Consider the following 13,254-nt stretch of genomic DNA (forward strand, 5'->3'; position numbering starts at 1 on the left):
GTTCAAAACTGGGAAAGGAGTATACATCAAGGCTATATATGGTCACCCTGCTTATTTGACTTATATGCTGAATACACCATGCAAAATACCAGGCTGGATGAAGCACAAGCTGGAATCAAGATTGCTGGGAGAAATATCAATAACTTCAGATATGCAGATGAGACCACTATAAAGGTAGAAGTGAAGAGGAACTAAAAAGTCTCTTGATGAGGGTGAAAGAGGAGTGTGTGAAAAAGCTGGCTTGAAACTCAACACTCAAAAAATTATGATCATGGAGTCTGGTCCCATCACTGCGTGGCACATGCAAGGGAGAAAAGTAGAAACAGTGACAGATTTTATTTTCTTGGGTTCCAAAATCACTGCAGTCATGAAATTAAAAGACGTTCCTTGGAAGGAGAGCTATGACAAACCAAGACAGTGTATTAAAAAGTAGACATATTATTTTGACAACAAAGGTCTGAATAGTCAAAGCTAGGGTTTTTCCAGTAGTCATGTATGGATGTGAGAGTTGGATCATAAAGAAGGCTGAGCACCGAAGAACTGATGCTTTTGAACTGTGGTGCTGGAGAAGACTCTTGACAGCCCTCTGGACTGCAAGGAGATTAAACCAGTCAATCCTAAAGGAAATCAACCCTGAATATTCATTGATGCTGAAGCTGAAACGCCAATACTTTGGCCACCTGATGCAAAGAGCCAACTCTCTGGAAAAACCTCTGATGCTGAGAAAGACTGAAGAGAAAAGGAGAAGGGGGCAGCAGAGGATGAGATGGTTGGATGGCATCACCAACTCAATGCACATGAATTTGAGCCAACTCCAGGAGATAGTGAAGGACAGGAAAGCCTGGTGTGCTGCAGTCCATGGGGTCGCAAAGAGTTGGACACGACAGAGCAACTGAACAACAACAACAACAGTACAAAATGTTATTATTATTATTATTTTTTTTTTTAAGTGTACAGGCTAGAGAGAGTACAGGGGAAAGGAACTATAATTATCAGAGCACTGAAAAACAAAGTCCATGATAAAACTTCCAGAGATACAGTGACAAAAGAGTTTTTGTTTTTGTTTTTTAAAGAGACTATGTTCTTTCTTTCTTTTTTCAACGTTTATTTTTGTGGCTGCACTGGGCCTTAGTTGCAGCACATGGGATTTTTAGTTGTGGCATGCGAACTCTTAATTGCAGCATGCGGGATCTAGTCCCCTGACCAGGGATGGAACCCAGTTCCCCTGCGCTGGGAGCCCAAGTATCTGCCACTGGACCGCCAGCGAAGTCCCAAGACACTGTTTTCACCTGAGTAATATGAAAGGTATTACAAGAAGAACACTGATCAAACTGATCAACCATTCCTCCTATAAACAATGAAATGCGAGAGGCTATGGGTCAAGTTCTTTGTGGGAAACAGAGCAAAACACTGGAAGGCAAGTTAAAGGAATATGCCAGACAAGTACTGGGTTGATCAAAATGTTCCTTCAGGTTTTTCCATAAGCTCTTATGGAATCAAATGCATGTTTTGGTTAACACAATGTTTCTGCTGGGGGGGTGTAGAAGACACACCAGCCAACATTAAAAGAGCTTTAAAATAAACTTTAGTACATAAGAATAGAAAACTTGTAAGAATTCGTCATCTGAGGAAAGAAATGCTTTTTAAGGAGAATGTCCGAGGAACAGGTATGCAGAAAGAGGGAGGCCTGTTGGAAGGAGGACTGTATACCTGATAAACCGGAAAGGAACAGCTAAATTCTATCTTCCGTGACTATGTTTTATTCTGTAAATTGGCGAATTCTTAATAACACAAACGTGCTTTCAATGAGACACTGTCCAATGACAACCACGGCGCTCTGCCACTGAGAGGCATACTTCAATGGGCCCAACTGGTGTTTAAAAATCAGGAGTGGCTGTCCACACACACACAGGTACATGTGCAAACTCACACACACACATGCATGCTTGCTCACGCACTCCCTATGACCCTCCCGCCTCACTCTGATTAGCAGGCTAGCCCTTCTAGACAGCATCTCACTGTGCAAACTTGTTTCAAGTGATGAGAGGGAAAAGAAATTCTGATTCAACTTCCTTGTTGTCCTAAACACTGTATCTCTTTGGAAATGTCCAGGTCTCTTATTTAGGTGATAACAACAGGGAAAATCAGAGTGCCTGGGTTTATTCCAGAGGCTGAAAAAGTACAAGACTCTCTTAGATGCCTTCCAGCTCCAGGATCTCAGATTCTTCTTCGAAGGCATTCAGGAAACATAAATCATGCCAACTGCCTCTAAACCAAAAATAGAAACGTGCTTTCTACGATGCTTTACATTAGTTCTCAAAGGGACCCCACATGCCATTTTTTCAGATAGGAGGCCATAGTACAGACAGGACAAATACCTTAACCAAGGCCACAATCTTACTAGTTAGTTCTTTTTTAAAAAATATTTCTTCATCTCCACTGCTACCACCTTAGCCCAAACATCCCTCATCTCTAACAGACTATTACAACTGCTTCTTTTTTTTTTAAGTATTTATTAATTTGTGCCAAGTCCTAGAGGCAGCATAGGGGACCTAGCTCCCTGGCCATGGATTGAATCTGGGGCCCCTGCGCAGGGTCTCAGCCCCTGGACCAGCAGGGAAGTCCTGCAGGTTTGCTCTGATAGAGATAGACATGTCTCTTGACTCCCAGTCCAGTGTGCTTTCCAGAAACCATATTCTCCTTTGTAAGGCTTGTAATCCCTGGCCCTAGTCCCTGAAAGAAACTGTATCTTCTCTGACAAAAACACATTTCACTTGGTTGATGCTTATCCAATCATACTCTTGAGGCAGATGCCTGGATTATGCCATGATTATAGAAATCAATCAATATGCCATGATTACAGAAACCACAACATCGAGAGAACTTGGGACAAAAGAGAAGGGGAGGCAAGTCCAGAAAGCCATGTTTGGGAAGGAAAGGCTGTATCAGGAGACCCTGCCAATGCAAACACCACCCAAGCACCCAGAGGCCAGGTGGTTCCTTCCACACTCTCTCATTCGCAGGCCAGAGTGGCAAAGCGCTGGTGTGGCCCCAGGCCAGTGCAGAACCGAAAGCAGCGGTTCCATATTTGTGAATGATGTGTAAGGACACATTTCCTCAAGCATCACAGTTTTCAACCTATTGCTGCATTTTCCCATTATCAGCCTTTCCTTTTTCCAATTCCAAGCTTTTTCTTCAACTCTCAGATAACAGCTAAAAATCCCAAGTGAAGACGGAGGACAAAACTAAGCAAAAGGCTGTGAGCAGACAGGAGAGGCTGCGGGAGTTAGATCATGCCTGCGTGCCGCGTGCCGTCACTGCATGTCACCCCCTCTGGCCCTCTGCTCTCTTCAGCCGCAGGCATCTGGAGCTGGGACCGGTCAGAGCCAAGCTCAGGGCCCAGCTCGCTGCTCCTGGCCCACACGCCACCCGTTCTCCCCATAAATGCAAACGTGCACATCAACGCGAATTTCATGCCCAAGAAAAAGCTCTAGAAATCATTCAGCTCTTAAAGGACTGATGTTTTTTCCGTTCCTCAGACAAACCACCACCAATAAAAAATACCCAAATGACTCTTTTTTTCCCACAGCGGTTGCGAGTAGTATTGCGGTGTGGTAGTTGAGACTTTTGGTCTTGGAGTGGAGAAATGAGCTGTCAAAATACATGTCTGCCTGTCTGTATGTATGTATGTATGCTGAGGTATCAACACAGGTTCTATACTGCAAAGACGGAACTGATTATATTATTTCCAAAGACACTACTGAGTAGTCACATTTATAGATATCATTAATATTACATACAGAAATATTTTCCATCAACAATGAGGAGGAAATTCTATTAAACGTTATTGAAGACAGAATAACTGACATAAGAATTACCTGTGTCTTTATTTGCCCTTTTTTGAAAGTCATATTTTTATTTGATTTTGAAAAAAGCAGAAAAATATGTTTCCATATAACAGAATTATAAAATATACCACATAATCATAAAAGCCTAGATTCTAGCCATATAGATCATACTTCTTTCCAATGTAAAAATTCCTTCAGTGTCACTCCCAAACAGACCTCTAATTTCAGTCTCTCTCAAAAACTATAATACTTACGAGAGCTATAACTGTGTCAAAATCACATTTTTTCACAGTGACTATATTTTAATATTTTTCACTATCAGGCTGAACTTACAATGTACACATTTTGGTATTTAATAAAACATTATCTCATACTGTCATCAAGAAAGCAAGAGAGTTCCAAAAAAACATCTACTTTTGTTTTATTGGCTGTGCCAAAGCCTTTGACTTTGTGGATCACAACAAACTGTGGAAAATTCTAAAAGAGACAGGAATACCGACCACCTGACCTGCCTTCTGAGAAATCTATATGCAGGTCAGAAAGCAACAGTTAGAACTGGACATGGAACAACAGCCTGGTTCCAAAGGGAAAGGGGTACATTAAGGCTGTATATTGTCACCCTGCTTCTTTAACTTATATGCAGAGTATACCATGCAAAATGCTGGGCTGAAATCAAGATTGCTGGGAGAAATATCAATAACCTCAGATACTCAGATGACACCACCCTTATGGCAGAAAGCAAAGAACTAAAGAACCTCCTTGATGAAAGTGAAAGAGGAGAGTGAAAAAGTTGGCTTAAAACTCAACATTCAGAAAACTAAGATCATGGCATCCAGTCCCATTACTTCATGGCAAATAGATGGGGAAATAGTGGGAAACAGTGACAGATTTTATTTTGGGGGGCTCCAAAATCACTGCAAATGGTGACTGCAGCCATGGAATGAAAAGACACTTGCTCCTTGGAAGAAAAGCTATGATCAACCTAGACAGTGTGTTAAAAAGCAGGGACATTACTTTGCCAACAAAGGTCCGTCTAGTCAAAGCTATGGTTTTTCCGGTAGTCATGTATGGATGTTAGAGTTGGACTATAAAGAAAGCTGAGCACCGAAGAATTGATGCTTTTGAACTGTGGTGTTGAAGAAGACTCTTGAGAGTCCCTTGGACTGCAAAGAGATCCAACGAGTCAATCCTAAAGGAAATCAGTTCTGAATACTTATTGGAAGGACTGATGCTGAAGCTGAAGCTCTGATACTTTGGCTACTTGATGTGAAGAACTGACTCACTGGAAAAGACCCTGGTGCCGGGAAAGATCGAAGGTGGGAGGAGAAGGGGATGACAGAAGATGAGATGGTTGAATGGCATCACCGACTCAATGGACATGAGTTTGAGCAAGCTCTGAGAGTTGGTGATGAACAGGGAACCCTGGTGTGCTGCAGTCCATGGGGTCACAAAGAGTGGGACACGACTGAGCGACTGAACTGAACTGAGCTCATACTGTCCTTCAATTTAAGATATTTAAATATCCTTTTCCATATTTAAATATCTGTGTAGTTGCTAAGCTGTGTCTGCTTCTTCGTGACCCCTTGGACTGTAGCTTGCCAGGCTCCCCCATCCATGCAATTCTCCGGGCAAGAATAGTGGAGTGGGTTGCCACTTCCTCCTCCAGGGGACCATCCTGACCCAAGGATTGAACCTACATCTCCTGCACTGGCCGGCAGGCTCTTCATCAGTGAGCCACCAGTGAAGCCCCTAAATCTGCTTGTTTCTATTTTGCACGTGCATTCATTCATATTGCTTTTAAATTGTATATAAGTGATATCACACAGTATTTAAACATAATATCTTCTAATAACAGATTATTTTTAAAAATCCTAAAGAGAAAGAAATGGATGGTGACCTTAAGGAGAGACATAGCCTAGGGAACATTTTTGTTAAGGGAAAACTGATCCTGTTTGCAGATCTAACGAGAAGGAATCAACTATCATGGAGAATTTGAAGATACCCGCCACCCGACCGCCCCCCACTCCCGCCACCCACACACACAAAAAGATTCTGATGGAGCAAGAGGATCCGGAGAAAGGTGAGGTCAAGAGCACAGATAGGAGAGACCTAGAGATAAGAGAAGCAAGGCTGACTCTTCACAGTTCAGTTCAGTGCAGTTGCTCAGTCATGTCCGACTCTTTGCGACCCCATGAACTGCAGCACGCCAGGCTCTTTTCACAGCAAGTCACCAAATCTTGAACTTGATGGACAAACATGGCAGGTTCCCTTTCCATCTTCCCTTCTCCTTCCCTCCTGATATAACTCTGGCTGGTTTCTGGAGATGATCAGAGTTTAGGTGGATTTAAAGTGGGCAACTCTTGCCTGGAAAATCCCTTGGACAGAGGAGCCTGGTAGGCTGCAGTCCATGAGGTCGCTAAGAGTCAGACACGACTGAGCAACTTCACTTAGATCTTTCACTTTCATGCACTGGAGAAGGAAATGGCAACCCACTCCAGTGTTCTCGCCTGGAGAATCCCAGGGACAGGGGAGCCTGGTGGGCTGCCATCTATGGGGTCGCACAGAGTCGAAGTGACTTAGCATCAGCAAAGCAGGCAACAGAGTATCAGTGCTGAGAGTTTTTAGCTCAGTTCTCCAAGCATGGAAGGCAGAAAACATAAGGTCCTACTCAGAGACTTAAGCTTTGACTGGGAGATGGGGTCTAAGACAGGAGGAGGCTCTTAGATTGAAACCTTGCTTGGGGGAGTAATTAGGATTAACTGATTATTTCTCAGGTCTCTCCCAGCTCAAAAGTCATTATTTTCTATCTTTTATTGCAACCATTATACTAATTGTGGAGGAGTAATCAGATAATCTGGAAAAGGAAATGGCAACTCACTCCAGTATTCTTGCCTGGGAAATCCCATGGACAGAGGAGCCTGGCGGGCTACAGTCCTTGGGGCTGCACAGAGTCAAGACATTACTCAGTGCAGTACGCAATCAGATAATTATTAAAACAGGGTGACAGCCATGGTGCACAAATCTCTGTAGGAATTCCAGTTGTAAATGGGATTCTATCTGTAATATTTCTTATGAGTAAAGCGTATTTCACTTAAGGAATCCAGAGCACAGAGATCAGCCATCTCAAAATATAACCTGTAGTTGGTTGGTTGGATTTTTTTCCTGAGCAACTGCCAGTAGGGAAAAAAAAAAAAAAACTCATTGTTTTAGAATGTACTTTAGAAGGCTCTGAATTGGCCGCTATTAAATACATAGTCTATTAATATAAATGTACTAATCAAACAAAATTCCATCTAAGGGTGAAGACTCCTCAAATATTGGGAAAGTCTGAAGAGAGGGGAAGTGTGTGCCCTCAATTATAACTAATAGCGATGGTGGAGGATTCATTTTGGGTCAAACTGCCTCAGACAACCTCTCCATAGAGCCTTATAAAAATCTATTAAGAGGACATCCTCCCTGCACTCTAATCTCTGGCCCAGTTTCCTTTTCTCTCTTGCTACTGTATCACATCGGAATGCTGGGCTGTGGAAAATAAAGCCAGCATCCAACAGCCCCTGACTCCTGGACCTTGTCCTGAGACTCCCTCAACTTGTTGGCTCGTTCAGTTCGCTATCCATCATTCCAGCAAAGCACACATTGTTTTGTTCCCCTAAGTTGTAGGTAACCTGTTAACACATAGGGTGAAAACAGAGAAAATGCTTGCAATGCGTGCATTCCAAATGGTTTCAGGCTTTGATAAATGCATGCCTCAAAACAGTAACCAGATTTCAGAAAACTGTTAATAATGCCAGGAAATAATTCCACTATGTTTTACATCTTAATTTCACTAGAACAAGTTGCCAGCCAACTAGGTCAAACCCAAGCACCATGCAAGTGACTGATAAGCAGATTGAATGAGGAAGAAAAATGAAAGTTATCTAAAACATACCAAAAATTTGTTATGGGACTTAATTTTTAAGGCTGCTTAAGAAACTAAACCCCTAATGGCAAAGATTTGGACCGTAAAAATTATAGCTTTTGAAAAGTATAGCGAATGTTGAGACATCAGCTCATTGGTGACTGAACAGGAACATCTCTTCCACACGTGGAATGATTTGTCAAAATGTGAAAACCAGACCATTCTTGGGCAAAGTCTCCCCAACAACCCAATCAATCGCTATAATTTTGGTAGTGTGCACCATCCAGTCACATAACTATTTTGTTGAAACCCATTAAGGGGTAACTCAGTTACAGTATCTGCTGTAAAACTCTAACATTTAGCTAAGGAAAATTCAGAGATAAATTTATCTGACAAATTCCACAGGGAAGTATGTTAAAGCTGGGATTTAAGGTAGATGCTCTGGATTTCTAAGAACTCTCTCATACTAATGAAGTTCTTCTCAAGAAATTCTCCTGGGGGGTGGGGGGAACCTTAAGTTTTTGACCAACATGTCTTGGCCATTTTCCCTGGAAAAGGAGGTAGCTTTGGGAAGTTATGTTGCTTAGTTTAATACCTGTCTTTGCAGCTCTATCAATCAGAATTAGTTCCGTACCACCAGTCTTTCAAATGCCTTTACGCGAAAAATTTCAAATATGCAACCTGCAGCGTAATTAAGCTGATGTGCTGATTACCTTTTGGAACAGCGACAGGAAAAACAAAATCTCCTCTTCAAAAATGTCCTTCATCCATGCGTGGTTTAAGATGTACTAAGTGCAATGAGTGTACTAACAATAAAATTCCATATATATTCACAAATCTCACAAATTGCGGGCATATTTCCCTGCAGAGAGGTGGCTACAGTTTTCAGCCAACTCTAAAAAGGGTCCATGAATTGCCCGCCTTCAAAAACATTTATAAGCCACTTTAAATTGCATTCATATAGAGTCCCAAAACAGAGGCTAACAGCCAGTTCAAATTCTAAAAGTATTACTGAAGAGAGTCATGGAACTTTTGTGACTTTGGAAATACAAAAAGTTCCATTTCAGCAGCTTAGGGGTTGTTTCAGCCTGTGAGTAACTATGATCTTGAGTAACAATCAGGGCCGGCCCCAGAGCCTCACAAATTTCATGGCTGGTTAGATACTTACACTCCAACTCCAAAGCACTGCAAGGTGTGGCGTCAGAGGCACAAAGTGATTAACATCTTTCTAAAATTAGCAACAGGCTCAAAGAGCATGGACCTATGTCAATTAGAACAAAGTACCTTTCTTCACCAGTTTATGAAAAGAGCCGTGAAGAGTGTGGATGCCTTCTGTACATGTAAACATCATAGACGTGGAGTAAGTCACCAGTACTTACCAGGATACTACAGCTATCCTGACTTCACATAGGTGGAATAATGAGCACATGTACCCTGGAGGAGGAAATGGCAACCCACTCCAGTATTTTTGCCCCCCAAATCCCATAGACAGAGGAGGCAGTCAGACACGACTGAGCATCTGCGCATAGCACTTATATGGTAACCTAATAAATTCCCCATTTCTTGACTTTTTATGATCATAAAATTAATGAAAGACTTCCTTACATGCAAATATAATAAACTAACAAATGGTATCACTGCTGAACCAAAATTTAAAAGACTGTGTTTTCATCCAAGAGTAGGCAAAAGATTCTAGAAGTTCATAATAAAAATCTATGGTTTAAAGTAGTTAAACACTCACACATATATTATTGCTACGATCAGTTTATCATCAAGATTTCATGCTAATAAAAAATAAAAAGCAAGATTTAGGATCACCGAAAAATTTCAGAGGCAAAAAAATTTAACTTGAAAGTTCTCCTTGCTCAGTAACAACTGCATGGGCCTCAGTCGTATATTATCAATGTCCAGATTTACGTATTTCAAGAGGGGACTTAGGAAACATAAAAATGGGTCCATCTCATATACCTCAGGTGAGAAATTATACTGCTGTTCTACCTGCAAAGAGCAATTTGGCAACAGCCTTTAAAACTGAATTTGAACAGCAAAATCACTTCTGTTCTATTCTAACATTAGAATAAACCCTAATCACCTTGTACCTCAGACGCCACACCTTGCAGTGTTTTGACTCGGAGTGTAAGTATCTAACCAGCCATGAAATTTTTAACACAGAGTCTTGCCCTGATTATTACACAAGATCACAGTTACTCACAGGCTAGAATAACCCCTGAGCTGCTGAAATGGAACTTCTTGTATCACTGAAGTCACAAGAGTCCCATGATTGTCTCTTCAGTAATAACTTCAGAATCTGAGTTGGCTGTTAGCCTCTGTTTGGGGACTCTTCATAGTTTTACCAAGAATGCATCTTTAAAGTGGCTTAAAAAAATTTTTTTGAAGTACATTTACATCCTATAAATATATTTCCACATTACAAAATGGCATATTGAATAACAGCAAAGAGTTGACACTTAACTGTGCTAGGCACTATTCTGAAGACATTATACCATTAACGCATTAAATCTTCTCAGCAATCCTGTGAACTACACTTCCCTCTTCTACAAGATACAGAAACAGGCACAGAGAAGTAAAGGTGCTGGTCTAATCAAGGTCACACAGATATCCTGGGGTCTAACCATTAGTACCTCTCAAACTATACAGATACCCTCTGAGTTAGATAGTAGACAACAGGAAAGACCCCAAGTATCCATCAGCAACAGTTGGGTTATATAAATAAATACAGTGAAATACTACATCACAATTTTAAAAAGGATGCAGACTGGCCAAGACAGTGGACTAGAAAGACCCTGAGCTCACCTGCTCTCCCAGCACACCAAAATCACAACTATTTGCAGAACAGCCATTGATGATAAAGACCTAAACCAAGCAGAGATCTTTCACCATTAAAGACATAAAGGGGGAAGCGCAGCGAGACGGGCAGAAGAGGCAAACTCAGGACACAGTCAGTCGGGGTGGGCAACACACAAGCTGGAGAATGACTGTATCACAGAAGTTCTGCCACGTGCGTGAGAGTCACAGGCCCACACACGCTGGGCTCCCCCGCCCAGGAGTCCTGTACCAGGAACACGGCCCCCCGAGCATTCGGCTGTGAAGGCCAGCAGGGCCTAACTTCAGGAGTCCCAAAGGACTAGTGGAAATAGACATTTCACTTGTAAAGGGAGGACACACAATCTCACAGGCACTGAGACCCAGAGTAAAAGCAGCAATTTCATAAGAGGCAGAGCCAGACCTATGTGTTAGTGTTGAAAGGTCTCCCAAGAGTGCCAAGGGGCAACTGCAGCTCACCCACGGGCACTGATACTGGTGACAGTCACTCTTGGGAGCCCCTTCTACCGCATGGATGGGCATCAGTGTGGCGTCCTTCCTTTAGCTTATTAGTGCCAAGACCTGGCACCACTCAGCCTACAGGTACAAGTGCTGGGAGAGAGGCCTCAGGCCAAGTGACTAACTGGGCAGACACAGCCCCAGCCATCAGCAGCCAGACTGCCTGAAGACTTCCTGAGCCCACAGCCCCCTCTAGACATGACTCTAGAAACAGCCCTGGCCACTAAAGGGCGAACACTCAATTCCACATAGCAGGGGGCAGACCGCAGACATTAGGAAACCACAGACCTGCAGCCTGCAGACCCCGACAGTCCACCGCAGGCCGTGCACTCTGGGACCATCTGAGTCCTGCTTCTGCCCACCAGCAGGCCAACAAAAGCTTTGAGCCACCCCGGGCCCTACACCAATGGTGTCAGGAACTGTTCCCTCATCACCAGCAACTTGACACCAGCTCTGGGATGCCCAGGCATTGCTACCAGACTCTAGGACCCGGCTCTGCCTGCCAGAAACCCAGCACTAACTCCAGGGCCTGGTGTCACCCAACAGTGGGGAGGAAACAAACCCAAAGTCTTCCAAGCCCTGAGTCCAGCCCCGTGGGGCCAGCACTAGCCCTGAGGCATCCTGGCATTCTGCAGAAAGTTGCATCTTAACCAGGTCCTACCAACTATAGTCAACAGCCTCCACAAAAGGCAGGGCTTGGCAACCAACTAGGCCAGGAGTCAAGCAAGCCTAGCAGACTGCCCACACAATCAACCTGCCTCAAGAGAAAGAGCCCATGCAGCCCTCGCGAGGGGGAACCCCTAGAGTGTAGAGCTTGGGGCATGCACTGCTGGGACGCACAGAATGTCTCCTATAGAGGGCCACTTCTCCAAGGCTGAAAAATGCACCCAACCTACTACATACATAAAGATACAAATAGTAACTTAGCCAAAATAAAGTGGCAGAGAAATATGTTCCAAATGAAGAAGCTAAATAAAACCCCAGAAGAAGAACTAAGTAAACCTGAAACAGGCAATCTGCCCTAGAAATAGTTCAGGAAAACGGTCATAAAGATGGTCAAACGACTCAGGACAAGAATGGACGCACAGAATGAGAAACTAGAAGTTTTTAACGGAGTTAGAAAATACAAAGAAAAACCAAACAGAGATGAAAAATAAAATAACTGAAATGAAAAAATACACTAGAAGGATTCAACAGCAGAATAAATGATACAAAGGAATGAATCAGTGAGTTGGAAGACAGAGTAGCGGAAATCACTGCTGCAGAACAGAAAAAAAAAGAGAGAGAAAAGAATTAAAAGAAATGAGCACAGTATAAAAGATCTCTGGGGTAAGGTCAAGTGCAATAATAGTCACACTATAGAGGTTCCATAAAGAGGAGAGAGAGAGAACAGGGTTGAGGACATACGTGAAGACGTAACACTGGAAAGGAAGTAGTCACCTAAATCTAAGAAGCACAGAGTCCCACACAGGATTAGCCAAAGAGGAACACATCAAGACACACAGTAATTAAAATGAGAAAAAGATAGAGAGCAGTAAAAGCAGCAAAGTAAAAAGCAAAAAGTAACATATACGGGAACTCTTTTATAGCTATAGCTGATTTTTCAGTAGAAACTCTGCAGGCCAGAAGGGATGGCATGATACGTTTAAAGGAAAAAAATCTACAACCAAGAATACTCTACCCAGCAAGGCTCTCATTCAGATTTGATGGAAAAATCAAGCTTTAAAGACAAGCAAAAGCTAACAGTTCAGCACCACCAAAACTGCTTTACAACAAATGCTAAAGAAACTTCTCTAGGCAAAAAAAAAAAAGGCGGCGACAACTAGAAACAGTAAAATTATGAAATGAAAAAGCTCATCAGTAAAGGCAAACATACAGTAGAGGTAGGTAATCATCCCCATACAAAGCTAGTAGACAGGTAAAGGGACGAAAGTGGCAAAATAATCTATAACCACAACCAGCAGTTAAGAGACACTCAAAACAGCTAGCTGCAAAGCATGCTGTCAGAAACAGTAATCACAAGGGGAAGGGAATACAAATGCAGGGTTTTTTTTAATGCAATTGAAATTTTGATTTTAATTTAATTGCAATTTAAAGCTATCATGTATATAGAGAGATTTCTATATACAACAACACATGGCAACAACAAACCAGAGACCTATAATA

At 42.5% G+C, this 13,254-nt stretch overlaps 1 protein-coding gene across 3 annotated transcripts in view; it reads right to left on the reverse strand.

Moving 5' to 3' along the window:
* The window catches only part of FHIP1A (FHF complex subunit HOOK interacting protein 1A), a 296,802-nt gene that overhangs the window by 113,526 nt on the left and 170,022 nt on the right, over positions 1–13,254 (reverse strand). The window lies entirely within an intron of this gene.

The sequence above is a fragment of the Ovis canadensis genome, chromosome 17, assembly GCF_042477335.2.
Source record: "Ovis canadensis isolate MfBH-ARS-UI-01 breed Bighorn chromosome 17, ARS-UI_OviCan_v2, whole genome shotgun sequence".
NCBI lineage: Eukaryota > Metazoa > Chordata > Mammalia > Artiodactyla > Bovidae > Ovis > Ovis canadensis.